We start from the raw sequence: 21988 nt of genomic DNA on the forward strand, positions 1-21988 counted from the left end.
CACGGTGCTTCTTGTAATATTATATGTGCGTTCCGTGAAGAACTGTGGCCGTGACCAACTGCTCTCCAGTATAAAATGCTGCAATGATCAGGGAGAAGTTTCCAGAAAGTCTCTGTGTGGAGCAGCTGCCTGCTTGTCTCTGTGTGACAGACACACACACAGCACAGGAGGGGGATGTCTTTCTGTAACCATTGTTTAGTAAAGTATTTGTCAGTTTATCTTGCCATCAATGCTCCAGTATCTGAGACTGAGATACTGATACAACTCATCTTGCCATCAATGCCCCAGTATCTGAGACTGAGATACTGATACAGGGCTCATCTTGCCATCAATGCTCCAGTATCTGAGACTGAGATACAAGACTCGTCTTGCCATCAATGCTCCAGTATCTGAGACTGAGATACAGATACAGGACTCACGTCAAAGTGTCAGATAGAAAGTGTAGTCACCAGCACTTGCTGCTCACACACACACTGGGGGTCCCGACACACACATCAACACTGAACAACAATCCATCCCCTCTCCCCACACTGACCCTTCTCTCCGAGTCTGGTGTTGCTTGAAGTGATTCCAGCTGCTGCAGACTCGGGCTTGGGATCAGCATTCAGCTGGGAGCAGGACCCGGGAACAGGGAAGGACAGGGAATCAATGGGTGTGAATGGGAGAGGGATGGTGGGAATAATGGGAATGAGCCGATCCACTTGAAGTGCCAACGTGTCCGGGTCAGTCCCCGTGCAGGCATCCTCTGGGCTGCTTCTGTCCACAGCCTGAACCCGAACCTGAACCCGAACTCGAACCTGAACCCGAACCTGAAGCTGAACCTGAACCCGAACCTGAAGCTGAACCTGAACCTGAACCTGAACCTGAACCCGAACCCGAACCTGAACCTGAACCTGAACCTGAACCTGAACCTGAACCCGAACCCGAACCTGAACCTGAACCTGAACCTGAACCCGAACCCCAGCCTGAACCTGAACCCGAACCCGAACCCGAACCTGAACCTGAACCTGAACCCGAACCTGAACCCGAACCTGAACCCGAACCCGAACCCGAACTCGAACCCGAACCCGAACCCGAACCCGAACCCGAACCCGAACCCGAACCACCTCCTGCAGACTGACAGAGACATTCACCTCCCACACCGCTCTCGGGAGTCTCCGGGAGGTTTCATTCCATCCCGGGACATTCCCGGACAGTCCGGGTGTGGGGGCCAACCTCATGTTGAAATGTAGAGTGGAATATCCAAACTTCACTGCAACTTACTGCCGTACAGCACATTGTATTTTATAAAGATCTGATGAGTTTAGTGCGGCATTCATGAAAGATGTTACATTTGAAACTTGATCAGTTGAACAAAACACCACAAATGTTTATAAGAATACGGTTGAGAATCTGTGTATGGCACAGTAACTGTAATACTGAAAGCAGTTATCCTCTGTCTCTCTGATACAGATTTATATGATGGGAGATACACACTTTACCGCCCCAGCACCGGTCACAGTGAACTTCACCTGGTTTGTTCTGGGAGTGATGGTCGTAACTATTCCCGTGCTGAGTGGACCTGGTCACCTCGTCCCCTTCAACAGCAGAAAGTAATAGCATCTGCAGCACGTTCTCAGCCCATCATCATCAATGTCAAAGGGACCAACTTCGTGAATCGACTGGTGACCTCAGGGAAACTCTACGATGGCAAGGATTTCAATGTGAGGATTGTCCCCGTTGTGTTTCAAGATGCCGGAGTTTACACCTGTTTTCTGGAACGAAATCTATTTCCCAACATTGATCTAATCACAGTGAAAGGTAGGAGTCAGATTGTTGCCACTGAGTTTACTGATGAACTTATTGTTTAAAATGTAAACAACCTGCTTGATTCCACAGTCACAGCTGAACCGTCTGATGCAGTGACTGAGGGAGACAACGTTACCCTGACCTGCTCTGTGTCTCACGTCATTGGGTCAATGAGACTGGTTTGGATCAATGATGATGGCAAACGTGTTGGAGAAAAGGCACTGACTGAGGAAGAGAAATCACTGAGTCTGGTTATTCAGAAAGCTGAGAGAGGCAGAGGGAACTGGAGATGTGTTTTGTTTGATCAACACCTGCCCCGGCTTTTTGTCCCAGACTATCAGAAGGACAATAGTAAGTGATAAGGGTTTGTTCTTCATACTTAGAGTCATGATTGAGTTTTGATGTCGCTTATTGATCCTGACATTTGAGTGGAATATTTTCTTCCAGTTTGAGTTGTCTAACTCTGTTATGATCAATGAATTCTCAAATTTCAAATAACACTTCCTGAACACCACCCCCCCCCCTTCATTGTGCACGCATTTATCCCACCACCCAGTGATCCTATTCTCTTCCCTTCCTCTTTCAACTCATTTCCCACCCCTTCCAATTGCAGAGTTTTCCTTTTATGTTCTTGCTCCACATCCACCCATATCCCTCCCTCTGTTACTGATCTGACTGTAGATCAGTCAGTATTAGTTGAACTGATCTATGTCATGTTTTACTGCATGCCGCTGTGTACTCAAACACTCATCTGGTTGAACCAGGATTTATATAAAGGACTTCAAGATTATGTAAAAGGAAACACGATAGTAACGAAACAGAAATGGGAATTGGAAATGAATATTATTATTACTGATGAAATGTGGAAAAGGCATGTCTTTTGTTCATACGTTAAACAGCCCCGCCTGGAGGGAGCTTGAATGGAAAACTAGAATGAGAGTATTTCAGACTCCTCTTATGTTAGCAAGATACAGCAACATCTCAGATTTATGCTGGAGACAATGCGGGAAGATTGGTGATCATACCCAGATTTTGGGGGATTGTCCCAAATTGTATCAATATTGGAGAGACATTCAGGCGGAGATCAAGCTAATCTTGGGGGTGGATCTACCTCTGGAGCCGGCATGCTTCATACTAGGAGAGACTCCAGAAAATATAGATACCAAAAATCAGACATACTTGCTTGGGGGGTTGCTGTTGATTGCAAAGATGATGATTACAGAGTCATGGAGAAATGTAACGTCACCAAATGTTCAACAGTGGAGGGAAAGATTGAAAAGTGTATATATGATGGAAAGTATAACAACTAAACTCCAGTTAAGGACGGATGCTTTCAACATTATGTGGACACCGGTATTACTACAACTGCCAAGACTGATTAAGGACACGATTTCTCCATAGCCCCAGTGGAGGGGAGGAGTTCGATTGGTATTGTATACGTGTATTTGGAACCATATGTACAGACATGTGTGTGACTGTGTATAAGTACATACATAGTGGCCATCAATGACAAAATATGTTATTCTAGTGGCATACAAGTGAAGGTTTAACATAACGGGTGATTATATATTAAGTTGGATTAAATATGATGAGCTTGCGTGGGTGCCTGTGAATGTGATGCTTCTGTGACAGAACTCTAGGATGATCTGATGTGATGCTGACAGCTGCTGTGTGATTTGTATATCTTGTTTGTATGTGGACTTTGTCTTGTTAATAAATGTTGAGTGTTGGCTCGAGGGGCTGAATGGCCAACTCCTGCACCTATTGTCTATTGTCTTTTGTCTTTGAATCTGACAAAACATGAACTCACTTCTTTCCCTTTCCACAGATACTGCTCAAACGGCTGAATATTTCTAACATTTACAGTTCTGGTGCTCATGGTTAGAGAGGATTGAAACTGGAGGGCAATATCCACTCTGTTGTCAGCAGTGCTCATTCAACCATTGTTCCAGGCTTAGACTATCATAGACATTTGTCCACTGTACAGTGGGAAGTATCACAGCTGAATCAGCTACTTTATCAGCCAACCATCAACTCCCATTTCCTGCCTGAGAAATGTCAGCTGATTGTAACCAAGAAATAGAAACGTGTGTGAATGTTTACAGTCTCTAACTGATGGCTGCTGAGGCAAGTTGTGGCTCTCTGATCTTTCTGAGTAAGGTCAATTAATCTGGAAAAAAGACACAATATGCTGGAGTAACTCAACGGGTCAGCCGGAATCTCTGGAGAACATGGATAGATGAGGGTTTGGGTTGGGACCCTACTTCAGACTAAAGGGCTGTGACCTGAAATGTCACCTGCCTAACCTGCTGAGTTTCTCCAACACCTTGTGTCTTTTATTGGTAAACTATTATCTGCAGTACCTTGTGTCTCAGTAAATCTGGATCACAAGTTAAACTCAAGACTTCTGATTTAAATTAGTCAGTGTGGTTAATGCCTGGTCTTTGGGGAAGCTTTTGAATGATGTCCATTTATTCTACAAATGTGAACTCTGTGTTTATTATTTTGACAGAGAATTACGATTTGATATTCATCATTGGTGGAATTATCGGGAGTCTGGCTCTTCTCCTCGTCATTGTACTGGCAGTGGTGTGGTGTCAAAGAAGGCGCAAGCCTACAGGTAAAGTACATGAAGACATCCTTAATGCAGCACAGATTCCCCCAAATTATCTATGACAATGTTATCTTTGTTACAAGGAGAAAAGAACAATATATTTTGGATAGAAAAGTATCTGTTTGTGCTTATGTTGTTGAGAAATTGATTTCAGACTTGTTGTGGTCAATTGAAGCATTATTTATGCAATGTGGATTGTCCTGTCTACCTGCGTTGCCATGAGGAGTCTGCTGTATGATGCTGTTCAGGTGGTGATCTGCAATGATCTGACCATGTGGTGATTGTGTCACCATCCCCTGTGTAAACCAATATCAAATAAACATGCCAGAAATTGAAGTATAGCTAGTGTAGTTATGTAGAAAATATGGTCTCCAATTTGCCCTCAATATGTTCCTATTTACTGAGGGATAAATATGGGCCAGGAAACCAGGAGACCAAGGTATGTATCTCCACTGCACTTTGGTGGTTCAAACTTCAAGTGAAAACTTTGCCTTGTGTACCATCCTAACGTGGTCATAATTTAGGGAACATTGTGTTTCCATGGACTCTGATTTTATACACAGGGTCTTATCCCACAATTAAATGTATCTGACGTACATCTGAAGCCATGTTCCTGGTCATTCTGGTGGATCTCATTATTAATGGGGTACAGTTTAAACACTCGATTGTTTCTTCTTTAAAATCACACCGAATTAAAGTCTTAATCAGAAAATAATACAGTTGAACAGAGGGATCTGGGACTAACCATGCATAGTTCCTTGAAGGTGGAATCTCATATAGATAGGGTGGTAAAGAAAGTTTTTGGTATGCTAGCCTTTATAAATCAGAACATTGAGTATAGAAGCTGGGATGTAATGTTAAAATTGTACAAGGCATTGGTGAGACCAAATCTGGAGTATGGTGTACAATTTTGGTCGCCCAATTATAGGAAGGATGTCAACAAAATAGAGAGAGTACAGAGGAGATTTACTAGAATGTTGCCTGGGTTTCAACAACTAAGTTACAGAGAAAGGTTGAATAAGTTAGGTCTTTATTCTCTGGAGCGCAGAAGGTTAAGGGGGGACTTGATAGAGGTCTTTAAAATGATGAGAGGGATAGACAGAGTTGATGTGGACCAGCTTTTCCCTTTGAGAATAGGCAAGATTCAAACAAGAGGACATGACTTCAGAATTAAGGGACAGAAGTTTAGGGGTAACATGAGGGGGAACTTCTTTACTCAGAGAGTGGTAGCTGTGTGGAATGAGCTTCCAGTGGAAGTGGTGGAGGCAGGTTCGTTGGTATCGTTTAAAAATAAATTGGATAGGCATATGGATGAGAAGGGAATGGAGGGTTATGGTATGAGTGCAGGCAGGTGGGACTAAGGGAAAAAAGTTGTTCGGCACGGACTTGTAGGGCCGAGATGGCCTGTTTCCATGCTGTAATTGTTATATGGTTATATGGTTATTATTTTCCAGAAATCAATGTGACCCCAGTACCTGAGATGAGCCGTGTTACTGAATATATGTCTGTGAGTAGGAACACAAAGCAAGAAGGTAAATAGATGACTGTCAATGAATCTCTAGTTGTACAGGTGTTGTATTTGATGAAGCAACCTATTTCACATTTCACAGTTTTGTAACAAGAATGTGAGGAAGGGAACCTCAAACACACAAACTAATTGATCAATTCAACAGTCTCTCTCTCTAGTGCCAATTCACCCCTCAGCCCCAATCTTCCTCATCCAACTGCAGGTCTTATTCTGCATTGGTCAATTGACTAACTTTCACTGGACTATCATGGCCAACCCATCAATGTTGAGACATCACCATGAACAACATATTCACACTCCTCATTTATTGTTGATCCTGATTAACAGCTTGGTTAGTGGCTCTCTAAAGAATGAACAACACTTGCCCTTCCAAAAGTCACCATCCCTTTCACAAAATATCATCTAGCATGAAATGCCACCAATTCACTTTGCCACTAGTTCAGGTTTTATTCTAAAGTGAAAATAACAACAACATTTCAGAATGGTTTGAGCATCATTAATAGATGGTGGATAGGTGATGTTTCAGATCGAGACCCTTCTTGTGAGTCTGAAGAAGGGTCACGACCTGAAACATCACCTATACATGTCCTCCAGAGATGCTGCCTGACCTGCAGAAGTACTCCAGTACTTTGTGTCCCTTTGTGTATTAACCAGCATCTGCAGTTCTTTGTTTCCACCTCAGACAGAATCAGAATCAGGTTTTATTCGCCAAGTATGTTTTGCAATATACGATGAATTTCACTGGCCAGGTCAGTCATACAATTAGAAAGGAACAGACATAAAAACACATTTTAACATGAACATCCACAACAGTGACTCCTACACATTCCTCACTGTGATGGAAGGCGAAATAAAGTTCAAGTCCTTCACTAGTGTTCTTCCTCGGCCATGGGCCTCGAGCCCCCGTTAACGGGACGATCTTAACTCCCGTAGCCGGCGGTGTTCGGGCCCTCCACATTGAGGCGATCAGATCCTGCATCAGGGGGGATGTCAGCTCCCCCACGCCGGGAGTTTAAACCTTGTGTCAGGGCTGGTTGAACCTTCTGCGGCGTTGGAGCTCCCGAATAGCCTCTCCCGAGACTGCGAGCCATTGATGGTAAGTCCACAGGCCGCGGTGGGAGCGATCCCAGGCAAGGGATCCGCTCTGATGTTAAGTCTGCGCCCCACAGTCCGAGGAGGCTTTTCAACTCCAGCGATGGTAGGCCGCAGAGCCCGGAGAATGTGATCTGAAAAATGATCACCTCTCCGGGAAGGTAAGAACCTGAATAAAAAAGTTTCCTCCCTCTCCCCACATAAAACAAACTGAAGTACATTAAAACAAACTTTAAACAAACACTAAAATAACAAAAGGATGAAAAAACGAACAGACTGCCGGCAGGGCTGGCCATCTGGAGTACCTCTGCAGTGCTGGTCAAATGGTGGACAGTATTGTTTTTGCCAGAATTTAGACCACTTTTCTGATGAATCTGATGAACAACAGAGTAATCTTTCTTGAAAAATCTGAAGGAACCTTTCAATAAATCAGACATTGCTCGTGTTTTAATGAGAAAAATATAAATTCCTTACCTTGTCCCACAGTATGGAGCAATTGTGTTCCACTGTGTTCCACTGTAAAGGCATCGATTGTATTCATATATTGTCTTTCTGCTGATGCAACAAAAGCTTTTCCCTGAACCTGGGCACACATGCCAATAAACTAAACTGAACCTCAGCTGATCATATCTCCCCATATTCCTTGATCTTAGTCCACATATGACTATGTTTTGGAGTCTTTTTTTCCCCACTAACCAGTGGTCTTTGTAATTTATGCTTCATTTATGTGTTGTGTTGCCTTAGTCCAAATGCCTCTGATGCTGCTGCTGCAGGCAACATTGTCATTGTATCTGTTCCTGTACCTTGCCATTGTTGTGTATCTGTCAATGAATTCAACAACTCCTAAAATGTACTGAATGATTTGGCTCCAGTCAAATCTGTGGTGGAGAATGTAACAGATTCTTTGTTCTCCTCACCTTAATCCTTATTGTCTCTTGTCTTAAACCTTTACCCCTGGCCCTGGTCTTCCCCCAACAGGGAACATCTTCCTCCATCCAGACTGGTCTACCTGTTGGAATTGTCTATGTTTCCATGAAAGCCATTGTCATTCTTCTAAACTCCACGAGCCAAATTAACTCAAATTCTCTTTGTAATTTCCACCATCCCAGGAAGAAGTCAAAACAAGGAAGTTAGGAGATGTGACTTTTCATGGAGGGGTTTTTCAAACTGCTGGAGGTAGTCTGTGGGTCGAGCAGCATCTATGGAGGGAAAACAATGATCAGTGTTTCGTATCGTGACCCTGCATTGACTTAAATCATCATTTTTCAAATACAAATAAATTCTTTGTTTCCAACTTATTTCCACAGATACAGAGGAAGGTATTCACTATGGATCCATCTCCTTCCAGCCTAAAGCAACTGGTGGTAAAATGGCTTTATTTAAATATGTTTTAATCTTTTATCACAGTGAGGATTATTGGCACAGAGTAGTCTGAAACCCTGCTGCCTTTGGCCACCTTACAACAGCATCAGGCATTCCTGGGATAAAGTCCCTCACCCTGCTCATCAACATGAAGTGGGACAGTCAGCTGAGGCTCAGTTAGGAGCCCAACCTTCTCCGAGTGTGTTCTGGTCCCCTAAACTACAGGGAGTGTGTTCTGGTCCCCTAACCTACTCTAAGTGGGTTCTGGTCCTCTAACCTACTCTAAGTGGGATCTGGTCCCCTAACCTACTCTGTGGGCTCTGGTCCCCCAACCTACTCTGTGGGTTCTGGTCCCCTAACCTACTCTGTGTGTTCTAGTCCCCTAACCTACTCTGTGGGTTCTGGTCCCCTAACCTACTCTGTGGGCTCTGGTCCCCTAGCCTACTCTGAATGGGTACAATAGCCACTCCAGAGATCCAACCAGTGATATCCAGGCTGCTGTTACAACTCTGTTGTGCATTGGCGTTGGTGATGGGAAGTGAAACCAAGGCACCATTTATGTCCATCTGAAGAACATTCTTCTGCACAACTCCTGACTGAGCTAGAAGTGATCAGCACAATCTTCCTTGAATTACAATATATTTTTGATATTGATTAGTAGGACTGGATGTTACAATCCCTAAGGTTCTTCACCACAACTGACACCCGATATTCTGGGGGGTGACCACTAGGTGATTTTGCTACCAACCAGACACATCTTCAGTTGTGTACCTCAACATCACTGGGTGTTTCGGCCTTTTATCACAAGACACCCACCCTCAGTCGAGGCAGGCCCACCGCAGGGTGATCAGCCCTGGGTGTGTGTCTTATGGTTAGCCTCTAGATGGTCAGTCACGTGGCAGCCCAGACAGCATCTTTTCTCTTCAGCCACAGCCAGTGACTGCTCCATTCTGCTTTTATCCTTCCATCTTCCTCTCTACCGCTGACTGTGGCCGGTTGGGTTGTGGACTCGTGTCCGTCGGTGGGACAGTACTTGGTTGAGCTTCACCTGGGGTACTGATACCCTGTGGACTGTGGTGGTCAACCTGCCACTGGGCTTCACTTGACTGGTTTGGCCTTCCTCTTAGAAGGTCATGGTCAATGCGAGGCCCCACACCAAGCTCTCCCAGGCACTTTTCCCTGCCCTGGTGGATCTTGAGATCCTTCTCTGATGTTATCTTTTCCCAGCCACAGATGCAGCTTCGTAGCTTATGTCCTGCCAGGGCTGCTGCTCTGTCAATTGCTGTGCTAGTTCTCTTATTCATAGTCGATTCCTTCTGTAGCAATATAAGGGTGTCTTGTTCATGGTGACCATTCCTGCAGCTCACTGTAAATGCAGAGGTATGACAGATGGGTTTTCTGGAATTCAATGTCTTGTTGATCCACTGTCAGGAAGAGCAAAATGTAGTAAGCTTTAGACGTTTATATTCCATTTGTCGTTTCCTTTGTCAACATCATCCACCAATGTCATTTTTAATTGTGATGTTTGCATTTATTACAGGCAGCAGCGATAATACACTGTCCTCCAATCAAGCATCAGGCATTCTATGTATATTGATTCTTGTTGTTGAAATCCCAGATCGTACAAGTATGTTTCATAGCAAAAGGATTTGAGTCTAGGAGCAGGGGGGTTCTACTGCAGTTGTACAGGGTCTTGGTGAGACCACACCTGGAGTATTGCGTACAGTTTTGGTCTCCTAATCTGAGGAAATACATTCTTGCCATAGAGGGAGTACAGAGAAGGTTCACCAGACTGATTCCGGGGATGGCAGGACTTTCATATGAAGAAAGACTGGATAGACTCGGCTTGTACTCGCTAGAATTTAGAAGATTGAGGGGGGATCTTATAGAAACTTACAAAATTCTTAAGGGGTTGGACAGGCTAGATGCAGGAAGATTGTTCCCGATGTTGGGGAAGTCCAGAACAAGGGGTCAGAGTTTAAGGATAAGGGGGAAATCTTTTAGGACCGAGATGAGAAAAACATTTTTTTTCACACACAGAGAGTGGTGAATCTGTGGAATTCTCTGCCACAGAAGGTAGTTGAGGCCACAGTTCATTGGCTATATTTAAGAGGGAGTTAGATGTGGCCCTTGTGGCTAAAGGGATCAGGGGGTATGGAGAGAAGGCAGGTACAGGATACTGAGTTGGATGATCAGCCATGATCATATTGAATGGCGAATGGTGCAGGCTCGAAGGGCCGAATGGCCTCAATCCTGCACCTATTGTCTATGTTTCTATGAATTAAAGCTGTAATCTGTTTACTGATCTAAACAGCGACAACAGCAACGGTCTTAAATACAATTGGTATATCTTTCTCTTTCAGAACCTTGTTTCTTCAAAGGAAGATGAGTCTGTCATCTATGCTGAAACAGCAAAAACATAAACATGAAGAGAGTGGAAAGTAAAGGCTTGGACTTTGACAAGCGCAACGTTGCCATTTTTGGAATTGATTTTTTTACTTCATCTATATTACTAAAACTAAGATCTTGACCACTTTCTTACTTTCTATTTCGTGATTTCTGAAAGAACGCCGCCACTTATGGCCGTGATTTTTGGCCACCTCGCTCAGAGTCCCCCTCCGCTGAGCTGGACCAGAGGCTTTTTCCCACCGATGGAAAATCAGAGAGTTGTTAATGTTTTAGTATTGATTGTGAGTGTGTGAGTGTGTGTGTGTATGTGAATGTGTGAGTGTGAGTGTGAGTGTGAGTGTGTGTGTGTGTGTGTGTGTGTGTGTGTGTGTGTGTGTGTGTGTGTGTGTGTGTGTGTGTGTGTGTGTGTGTGTGTGTGTGTGTGTGGGTTTTCAGAAAATGTTTTGGTTGTGAATGTTTGCAAATTTGGAGACTTTAAACATTTGAATCATTCGGTTTCCACACTATGTTTACCACTTTCTGAAGTTACTTGGCATTTTAGTATTGGTGTGTGTGTGTGTGTGTGTGACTGTGTGAGTGTGTGACTGTGTGTGTGTGTGTCTGTGTGAGTGAGTGTGTGAGTGAGTGAGTCTGCGAGTGAGTCTGTGTGTGTGTGATTGAGTCTGTGTGTGTGTGAGTGAGTCTGTGTGTGTGAGTGAGTCTGTGTGTGTGAGTAAGTGAGTCTGTGTGTGTGTGAGCCTGTGTGTGTGTGCGTGTGTGTGTCTGAGAGTGCGTGCGTGAGTGAGAGTGTGTGTCAGAGTGTGTGTGTGGCTGAGAGTGTGTGTGTGTCTGAGAGTGTGTGTGTCTGAGGGAGTGTGTGTGTGTGTGTGTGTGTGTGTGTGTGTGTGTATATAGGGGGGTTGCACACAAGGTCACCGAGTCAAAGGGCATGACGGATTGAGCCGCACAATCCATCTGGAGGACATCGCAGCTTCCAGTATATGTTGTTAATACATGAAACGCGTACTTGCCTACCTGTTAAAAACCGCCAAAATGTTGAATGTTTGCGCTGTAAATAATTGTGGAAGTCGGGGTAACCGTGAGAGACATCTATCATTCTTCAGAATTCCAAAAGTGAAGTGAAATGAAGGTAAAGAGAAGCGAGAGCTGAAGGGACAACAACAGCTAAAGTGCTTGGCGAACATTGGCCGTGCAGATATCGAGATTGAAAATATTGGGAATTATTGCCTTTGCTTACTGCATTTCATCAACAGCGAGGCATTATTTGTGTTTTGTCTTGATTCCTTTGGTATCTAAAAAGTTTCAGAAGTGATAAATCTGGCTGTAAAATGTTTAAATCGCCCATGGTTCTGAAGTGGGTTTGTACATGCAAAAAGTAAATGCTTCTGAAGCTAAATGTATCGTTAAAAAATCTCCAGACTTACGAGTGATGGTTAGAAACGTTTTCTATCATTATGCTATGGAGATGTATATTTTGGCAAATAATAAAATAGCCTGACAGCTTAAACACCCACTGTCTTTCAATAGGATATTGTCAATTTGCTGAGATTGATTATGTCCAATTAACAGCTAACAATTATGCCATTCCTTTGCTTGCATCTGAGTAAAATGTAATTCAAAACCCACGACCTACCATCGGACTGGAGCGGCGTTTCCTGTTGGGACCGGCCGGGACTACAGCTTCGGCGGCGGCACAGCGCTGGGACACCATCATGGAGCGGGCGATGCCTGACATACATAGATACGTAGAAAATAGGTGCAGGAGTAGGCCATTTGGCCCTTCGAGCCTGCACCGCCATTCAATATGATCATGGCTGATCATCCAACTCAGTATCCCGTACCTGCCTTCTCTCCATACCCCCTGATCCCTTTAGCCACAAGGGCCACATCTAACTCCCTCTTAAATATAGCCAATGAACTGGCCTCAACTAACCTCTGTGGCAGAGAGTTCCAGAGATTCACCACTCTCTGTGTGAAAAAGTTTCTTCACATCTCGGTCCTAAAGGATTTCTCCCTTATCCTTAAGCTGTGACCCCTTGTCCTGGACTTCCCCAACATCGGGAACAATCTTCCTGCATCTAGCCTGTCCAACCCCATAAGAATTTTGTACGTTTCTATAAGATCCCCTCTCAATCTCCTAAATTCTAGCGAGTATAAGCCAAGTCTGTCCAGTCTTTCTTCATATGAAAGTCCTGACATCCCAGGAATCAGTCTGGTGAACCTTCTCTGCACTCCCTCTATGGCTATAATGTCCTTCCTCAGATTTGGAGACCAAAACTGTACGCAATATTCCAGGTGTGGTCTCACCAAGACCCTGTACAACTGCAGTAGAACCTCCTTGCTCCTATACTCAAATCCTTTTGCTATGAAAGCTAACATACCATTGGCTTTCTTCACTGCCTGCTGCACCTGCATGCCTACTTTCAATGACTGGTGTACCATGACACCCAGGTCTCGCTGCATCTCCCCTTTTCCTAATCGGCCAGCGGTAAGCTCTGGAGTCCAACATCCGAGGAGCTGCGGTCTGCGGAGCTTCCAGCCGCGGGTGGGCGGCGCTGGATTTAAAGCACCGCGAGGTCTGGGATCTGTTGCCGAGATCACCAGAGTCGGAGCTCCAGCCAGCGCGGCCTGTCGACTTCAGGTACCTCGGTCTCCAGGGAGGGGGCGGCCGCTCCAGACATCTCAAGCCGCTGAGGAGTGTTCACCAGACGCCGGAGTTCCAGCTTTCCGGCAAGAGTCCTGAAAACATCGGACTGGCTGTGGAGGCCACAAATCAGCCCCGACCTCGGGTGATTCACAGAGGACGAGGACTTAACTTTTTGATGCCTTTCCCCAAAGTGGAAAACGTTGATTCTGTTGTGAGGGGACGTTCATGTTGAATTCTATAACGTGTTGTCATTTTTTCTTATTTTTAATTTTTTCTATGGATGTACGGAAACTTAATTATTTATTTTATGTAAAGCACTTTGATTTAAACGCAAGTTGATTTAAACATGCTATATAAATACAATTTACTTACTTACTTACGTATGGTTTGTGATTTATTTACCCACACCCACCCAAAACCACCCTCACCCACCGAAACCACCCTCACCCGCCCGAAACCACCCTCACCCACCCGACACCACCCACACCCGGCCGAAACCACCCTCACCCGCCCGAAACCACCCACACCCGCCCAAACCACCCTCACCCACCCGAAACCACCCACACCCGCCCGTAACCACCCTCACCCGCCCGAAACCACCCTCACCCGCCCGAAACCACCCTCACCCGCCCAAACCACCCTCACCCGCCCGGAACCACCCTCACCCGTCCCTAAACCACCCACACCCACCCGAAACCACCCTCACCCGCCCGAAACCACCCTCACCCGCCCCTAAACCACCCTCACCCGTCCCTAAACCACCCTCACCCACCCGAAACCACCCTCACCCGCCCGAAACCACCCTCACCTGCCCCTAAACCACCCTCACCTGCCCCTAAACCACCCTCACCCGTCCCTAAACCACCCTCACCCACCCGAAACCACCCACACCCGCCCGAAACCACCCTCACCCGCCCGAGACCACCCTCACCCGCCCGAAACCACCCTCACCGGCCCCTAAACCACCCTCATCCGCCAGAAACCACCCACACCCGCCCGAAACCACCCTCACCCACTGAAACCACCCTCATCCGCCCGAAACCATCCTCACCGGCCCCTAAACCACCCTCACCGGCCCCTAAACCACCCTCACCCGCCCGAAACCATCCTCACCCGCCCGAAGCCACCCACACCCGCCCGAAGCCACCCACACCCGCCCGTACAGGGTCTTGGTGAGACCACACCTGGAGTATTGCGTACAGTTTTGGTCTCCTAATCTGAGGAAAGACATTCTTGCCATAGAGGGAGTACAGAGAAGGTTCACCAGACTGATTCCTGGGATGTCAGGGTTTTCATATGAAGAAAGACTGGATAGACTCGGCTTGTACTCGCTAGGGTTTAGAAGATTGAGGGGGGGGATCTTATAGAAACTTACAAAATTCTTAAGGGGTTGGACAGGCTAGACGCAGGAAGATTGTTCCCGATGTTGGGGAAGTCCAGGACAAGGGGGCTCAGCCCCCTGCTGTACTCACTCTATACTAATGAGTGCTCAGCCCCCTGCTGTACTCACTCTATACTAATGAATGCTCAGCCCCCTGCTGTACTCACTCTATAAGCATGACTGCGTAGCCAGTCACAGTGTGAACTGCATCATCAAGTTTTAAGGATAAGGGGGAAATCTTTTAGGACCGAGATGAGAAAACATTTTTTTTCACACACAGAGAGTGGTGAATCTGTGGAATTCTCTGCCACAGAAGGTAGTTGAGGCCACAGTTCATTGGCTATATTTAAGAGGGAGTTAGATGTGGCCCTTGTGGCTAAAGGGATCAGGGGGTATGGAGAGAAGGCAGGTACAGGATACTGAGTTGGATGATCAGCCGTGATCATATTGAATGGCGAATGGTGCAGGCTCGAAGGGCCGAATGGCCTCTACTCCTGCACCTATTGTCTATGTTTCTATGTTTATCCCACAGTTACAGCCGCCACCGCCATCTCCATCATCAGGGTCCGGGTTCCATCTTGTTCCAGCCCAAAGCTCCAACCGCCAACCGCCAACCGCCAACCGCCAACCGCCAACCGCCAACCGCCAACCGCCAACCGCCAACCGCCAACCGCCAACCCTGCCCTCACCAAGATGGCCGCCGGTCTCACCTGCCCTCACTAAGATGGCCGCCGGCTGACGACCTCACCGAGATGGCCGCCGGCTGACGACCTCACCGAGATGGCCGCCGGCCGACGACCTCACCAAGATGGCCGTTCTTCCGCCCGCCCCATCGACCGCATCAAAATGGCGGCGGAGAAGAAGCGGCGGGTCCCCGCGGACGGACAGAGCTGAGGTAAATAATGTTGTCTCGATATCGTGTAGTAAATATATAGTTGTCGTTGTAGTTGTAGTTGTTGTTTAGTGTAAATATATAGTGTAGTTAGTGTAGTGTAGTACAGTGTAGTGCACTGTGTGTGTGGTGAATACAGTGCAGTCTAGTGTAGACAACACACACAGTGTAGTGAGGTCAATGACCACATAATCTACAGCACAGTACACGTGTGTGTGGTCAATATGTAGCAATGTAGCTAGTGTAGTGTAGTGTAAATATATAGTGTAGGGTAGTGTAGTTGTAGTTGTAGTTGTAGTTTAGTGCACTGTGTGTAGTGTAGTGTAGTTATAGTGTAGTGTAGTTATAGTGTAGTGTAGTCTAGATATAGTGTAGTGTGGTCTAGATATAGTGTAGTGTAGTTATAGTGTAGTGTAGTCTAGATATAGTGTAGTCTAGTGTAGTTATAGTGTAGTGTGGTCTAGATATAGTGTAGTGTAGTTATAGTGTAGTGTAGTCTAGATATAGTGTAGTGTAGTTATAGTGTAGTGTAGTCTAGATATAGTGTAGTGTAGTTATAGTGTAGTGTAGTGTAGTTATAGTGTAGTGTAGTGTAGTTATAGTGTAGTGTGGTCTAGATATAGTGTAGTGTAGTTATAGTGTAGTGTAGTGTAGTTATAGTGTAGTGTAGTCTAGATATAGTGTAGTGTAGTTATAGTGTAGTGTAGTTATAGTGTAGTGTAGTGTAGTGATAGTGTAGTGTAGTGTAGTTATAGTGTAGTGTAGTGTAGTTATAGTGTAGTGTAGTGTAGTTATAGTGTAGTGTAGTGTAGTTATAGTGTAGTGTAGGCTAGATATAGTGTAGTGTAGGCTAGATATAGTGTAGTTTAGTTATAGTGTAGTGTAGTTATAGTGTAGTGTAGTTATAGTGTAGTGTAGATATAGTGTAGTGTAGTGTAGATATAGTGTAGTGTAGTGTAGTGTGCTCCAGATATAGTGTAGTGTAGTGTAGTTATAGTGTAGTGTAGTGTAGTCATAGTGTAGTCTAGTGTAGTGTGGTCTAGATATAGTGTAGTCTAGTGTAGTTATAGTGTAGTGTAGTGTAGTTATAGTGTAGTGTAGTGTAGTTATAGTGTAGTGTAGTGTAGTGTGGTCTAGATATAGTGTAGTGTAGTTATAGTTGTAGTGTGGTCTAGATATCGTGTAGTTGTAAATATATAGTTGTCGTTGTAGTTGTAGTTGTAGTTTAATGTATATGTATAGTACAGTGTAGTGCAGTGTAATGTAGTACAGTGTAGTGTAGTGCACTGTGTGTGTGGACAATACAGTGCAGTGTAGTGTAGACAACACACACAGTGTAGTGAGGTCAACCACCATCTGGCCCCCACATATCTCATTGACCTCCTCTCCCCCTACCAACCCTCACGGTCCCTCAGATCCACATCAGCCGGTCTCCTCTCCATCCACAAGTCCAACCTCCGCAGTTTTGGGGACAGAGCCTTCTCCAGGGCAGCTCCCAGGCTCTGGAACTCCCTCCCCCAACTGATCCGCAATTCCGTGTCCCTCCCCATCTTCCAGTCCCGCCTCAAGACCCATCTCTTCACCTCTGCCTATCCTTAGCCCCACGTCCCCCTCCCTTTTCATCTGTGCATTAATTGCCTCATGCTGTGTTTTGTATTGAATTCTGTCTTTACTTTGTGTACTAGTCATGTCTCTACTATTTATTTCATTCCCCTTACATGTTTTTCCTATACATGCTCAATTTTTGTAAGGTGTCCTTGAGACTCTTGAAAGGCGCCCATAAATAAAATGTATTATTATTATTATTATTATAATCTACAGTACAGTACATAGCAATGTTACAAAATTTTGAGATTTTAAAAATCAAGTCTGCAATTTATCCCATCAGATAAAGCATAAAAATAAGTCCAATTTGACACCTAATTCACTTTCATATCTCAAGTATTTAAAAAGTTATGACCATTTTCATACTGGGAAATGAGCATCTTGTTCCCTATTGATTTTCTATGGACATAACAAAAAAGCTGTGATCGTGAACAGTCAAAAGCCCATAACTTTCTTAAAAATTAAGAGAACTGAATGAAATTTTCAGTTATCGTAGATTGAAGCATTCTGAAACAAATATAAAATAATCTTACTTGGATGACCTGAAATTAAAGCATATAATTAGTTAGTTACCCAAGTGTAGCTAATTTCAAACTTCAATTACTAGATCTAAACATCTATCCATTTCTTAATAAATGATTAACATTTTTAAATAGCCTAAGTGTCCAAATAATATTCATAAATAATTCACAATAAAACATGATTTTTAAATCTCATTTATATTAATTTATAGGCCAAATGGAAGGAATTCAGTGTTCAATTGCTGTAAATTAAAGTCCATTTTAAATCAGCTTTCCAGTGGGATCCTGTGAACGCGCTGGTTTACAACGTTCACATTGCGGTAGATTTGTGCCTCAAATGCCCAGAAAAATACTGCCGGATATAATGGGCCCAAATTAGCTACTCGCAATATTAAACTTTGTATAAAGGGATCTTAAGAAGCCCTTTTTAATGTAAAAATAAGCAGCATACCTTCTGTTATTTGCTCTATGCGACCCTGACAACTGCCGGTAGTCGCGGGTTTAGAGATTGATTTTTAAACTACTATAACTATTATACGAGGCCTTTAAAACTAATAATAGCTTTTGCTACGGGGTCTTTCAGCGATTTTTCGTTAATAATTAACTAGGCTGAACATCTTCGATTTGAACAGCCTAGAGAAAATCGCGTTTTAAACCCGCCCCCTCTAAACGGCGCCAAAATCGCGCACACCCGCAGCGGCAGATTTTCAGCGACGCTTCAGGTAGGCTTTGCAACAAACCTAGTCTATGTGTCTATGTTGCTGTGTAATTTGTCCTCACAGTTACCACCTCCATCTCTCTCTATATTTCTGTCATCAGGGTCCGGGTTCCATCTTGTTCCTGCCCAAAGCTCCAACCGCCAACCGCCAACCGTCAACCGCCAACCGCCAACCGTCAACCGCCAACCGCCAACGCGCGCCGACCTCACCTGCCCTCACCAAGATGGCCGCCGGAACCTGCCCTCACCAAGATGGCCGCCCTTCCACCCGCCCCGTCGACCGCATCAAAATGGCGGCGGAGAAGCGGCGGTTGCCAAAGATTATGGACGAAAAAGCTGATGGGTAATTTGTTCCGCGCCATTTTGGGAATCACAGATGTGAGGGTTTCTGTAATGGCGACGGCGGCGGCGGCATCAGTATCCTGCTGGCGGGAACGTGACGGCGCTGCGGTAAATAATGTTGTCAATGTAGTAACTGTGTGTGTGGTCAATATATAGAAATATAAAGTGTAGTGTAGTGTAGTTATAGTACAGTACAGTGTAGTGTAGTCATATATAGTGTAGTACAGTACAGAACAGAACACGTGTGTGTGTGGTCAATATATATAAATATATAGTACAGTTACAGTGTTGTGTAGGGTAGTGTAGTACAGAACATGTGTGTGTGTGGAACTGGTCAATATAGTGTAGTGTAGTCTAGACCACACACACAGTGTTCTGTAACTACACGTGTAACCATATAACCATATAACAATTACAGCACGGAAACAAGCCATCTCGGCCCTACAAGTCCGCGCCGAACAATTTTTTTTTTCCCTTAGTCCCACCTGCCTGCACTCATACCATAACCCTCCATTCCCTTCTCATCCATATGCCTATCCAATTTATTCTTAAATGATACCAACGAACCTGCCGCCACCACTTCCACTGGAAGCTCATTCCACACCGCTACCACTCTCTGAGTAAAGAAGTTCCCCCTCATGTTACCCCTAAACTTCTGTCCCTTAATTCTGAAGTCATGTCCTCTGGTTTGAATCTTCCCTATTCTCAAAGGGAAAAGCTTGATCACATCAACTCTGTCTATCTCATCATTTTAAAGACCTCTATCAAGTCCCCCCTTAACCTTCTGCGCTCCAGAGAATAAAGACCTAACTTATTCAACCTATCTCTGTAACTTAGTTGTTGAAACCCAGGCAACATTCTAGTAAATCTCCTCTGTACTCTCTCTATTTTGTTGACATCCTTCCTATAATTGGGCGACCAAAATTGTACACCATACTCCAGATTTGGTCTCACCAATGCCTTGTACAATTTTAACATTACATCCCAGCTTCTATACTCAATGCTCTGATTTATAAAGGCTAGCATACCAAAAGCTTTCTTTACCACCCTATCTATATGAGATTCCACCTTCAAGGAACTATGCACGGTTATTCCCAGATCCCTCTGTTCAACTGTATTCTTCAATTCCCTACCATTTATCATGTACGTCCTATTTTGATTTGTCCTGCCAAGGTGTAACACCTCACATTTATCAGCATTAAACTCCATCTGCATCTTTCAGCCCATTTTTCCAATGGCACTAAATCACTCCGTAGACTATGGAAATCCTCTCATTATCCACAAACACCCCCTATCTTGGTATCATCTGCATACGTACTAATCCAATTTACCACCCCTTCATCCAGATCATTGATGTACATGACAAACAACAAAGGACCCAACACAGATTCCCTGAGGCACCCCACTAGTCACCTGCCTCCAACCCGACAAACAGCCATCCACCCATTACCCTCTGGCCTTCTCCCATTCAGCCACTGCTGAATCCATCTTGCTATTCCTGCATTTATACCCAACAGTTTTAACCTTCTTAACCAACCTTCCATGAGGAACCTTGTCAAAGGCCTTACTAAGTCCATATAGACAACATCCACTGCTTTACCCTCGTCAATTTCCCTAGTAACCTCTTCAAAAAATTCAAGAAGATTAGTCAAACATGACCTTCCAGGCACAAATCCATGTTGACTGTTCCTAATCAGACCCTGATTATCCAGATGCTTATATATATTATCTTTAAGTATCTTTTCCATTAATTTGCCCACCACTGAAGTCAAACTAACAGGTCTATAATTGCTAGGTTTACTCTTAGAACCCTTTTTAAACAATGGAACAACATGCGCAGTACGCCAATCCTCGGGGACTATTCCCGTTTCTAATGACATTTCAAATATTTCTGTCATAGCCCCGGCTATTTCTACACTAACTTCCCTCAATGTCCTAGGGAATATCCTGTCAGGACCTGGAGACTTATCCACTTTTATATTTTTCAAAAGTGTCAGTACTTCAGTACGTGTACTGTGTATAATGTAGTGTAAATATAGTGCAGTGTAGTACAGTACAGTACAGTGTGTGGAACTGGTCAATATAGTGTAGTGTAGTCTAGACCACACACACAATGTTCTGTAACTACACGTGTACTGTGTATAATGTAGTGTAAATATAGTGCAGTGTAGTACAGTACAGTACAGTGTGTGGAACTGGTCAATATAGTGTAGTGTAGCTCTGTAACTACACTGTACTGTAACTAGACGGACGGAGCTGAGGTAAATAATGTTGTAAATGTTGTAAATGTGTGTGTGGTCAATATATATAAATATATAGTACAGTGTAGTGTAGTGTAATGTAGTGTAGGGTAGTGTAGTACAGAACACGTGTGTGTGTGGAACTGGTCAATACAGTGTAGTGTAGTACAGAACACGTGTGTGTGTGTGGTCAATATATATAAATATATAGTGCAGTGTAGGGTAGTGTAGTCATATATAGTGCAGTGTAGTACAGAACACGTGTGAGGATGGGAAATGGAAGTCAGGGGTAGACACTACTTTTCTATACAATCTGAAGTTAGGAAAATATGTTTCTGTACATCTCTGTCCCGTAGGGACTCAGTTAAACTGTGTAGATTGAGGTTGGGACACTGTGGGTTAAAATACTATTTGTGCATTGTAGGGAAACATGTTTCTGGCGTGTGTGAATGTGGGAGTAATGAGACAGTTAAGCATGTTTTCCCAGAATGTAAAAAGTACAGGGTAGAAAGAAAAGTATTGTTTGTTAGACTGTTAGGCTTTTTCTGTTTCATCTTTGTTTGGACACAGTGAGAAACATCAACTGATATCCAAGGCTGTTCTTCAATTCCTGCAAGTTACAGGACTGTATGTAAGAATTTAGTTCAAACTTTGACCTGTGGAGGGCAGTATACGCTTAGCAGCGTCTACACTGCCGGAATCCTACAAGAAGAAGAAGGAGGAAGAAGAAGAACACGTGTGTGTGTGTGGGGTCAATGTAGTGTAGACTAGACCGCCCACACAGTGTTCTGTAACTACACTGTACTATAACTAGACGGACGGAGCTGAGGTCAATCATGTTGTAAATGT

The 21988-nt window shown here is 44.4% G+C and overlaps 1 long non-coding RNA gene across 1 annotated transcript; it reads left to right on the plus strand.

Annotated features, from left to right (window-relative positions):
- Positions 1-4305: 4305 nt before the first annotated feature.
- On the plus strand, positions 4306-9968 carry LOC116969490. The gene is made up of 3 exons (XR_004410786.1): positions 4306-4408; positions 8330-8386; positions 9925-9968. It is a non-coding gene; the product is annotated as an uncharacterized LOC116969490 (long non-coding RNA).
- The last annotated feature ends 12020 nt before the right edge of the window (positions 9969-21988 follow it).

This window comes from Amblyraja radiata, unplaced genomic scaffold (genome assembly GCF_010909765.2).
Source record: "Amblyraja radiata isolate CabotCenter1 unplaced genomic scaffold, sAmbRad1.1.pri S62, whole genome shotgun sequence".
Classification (NCBI taxonomy): Eukaryota; Metazoa; Chordata; class Chondrichthyes; order Rajiformes; family Rajidae; genus Amblyraja; species Amblyraja radiata.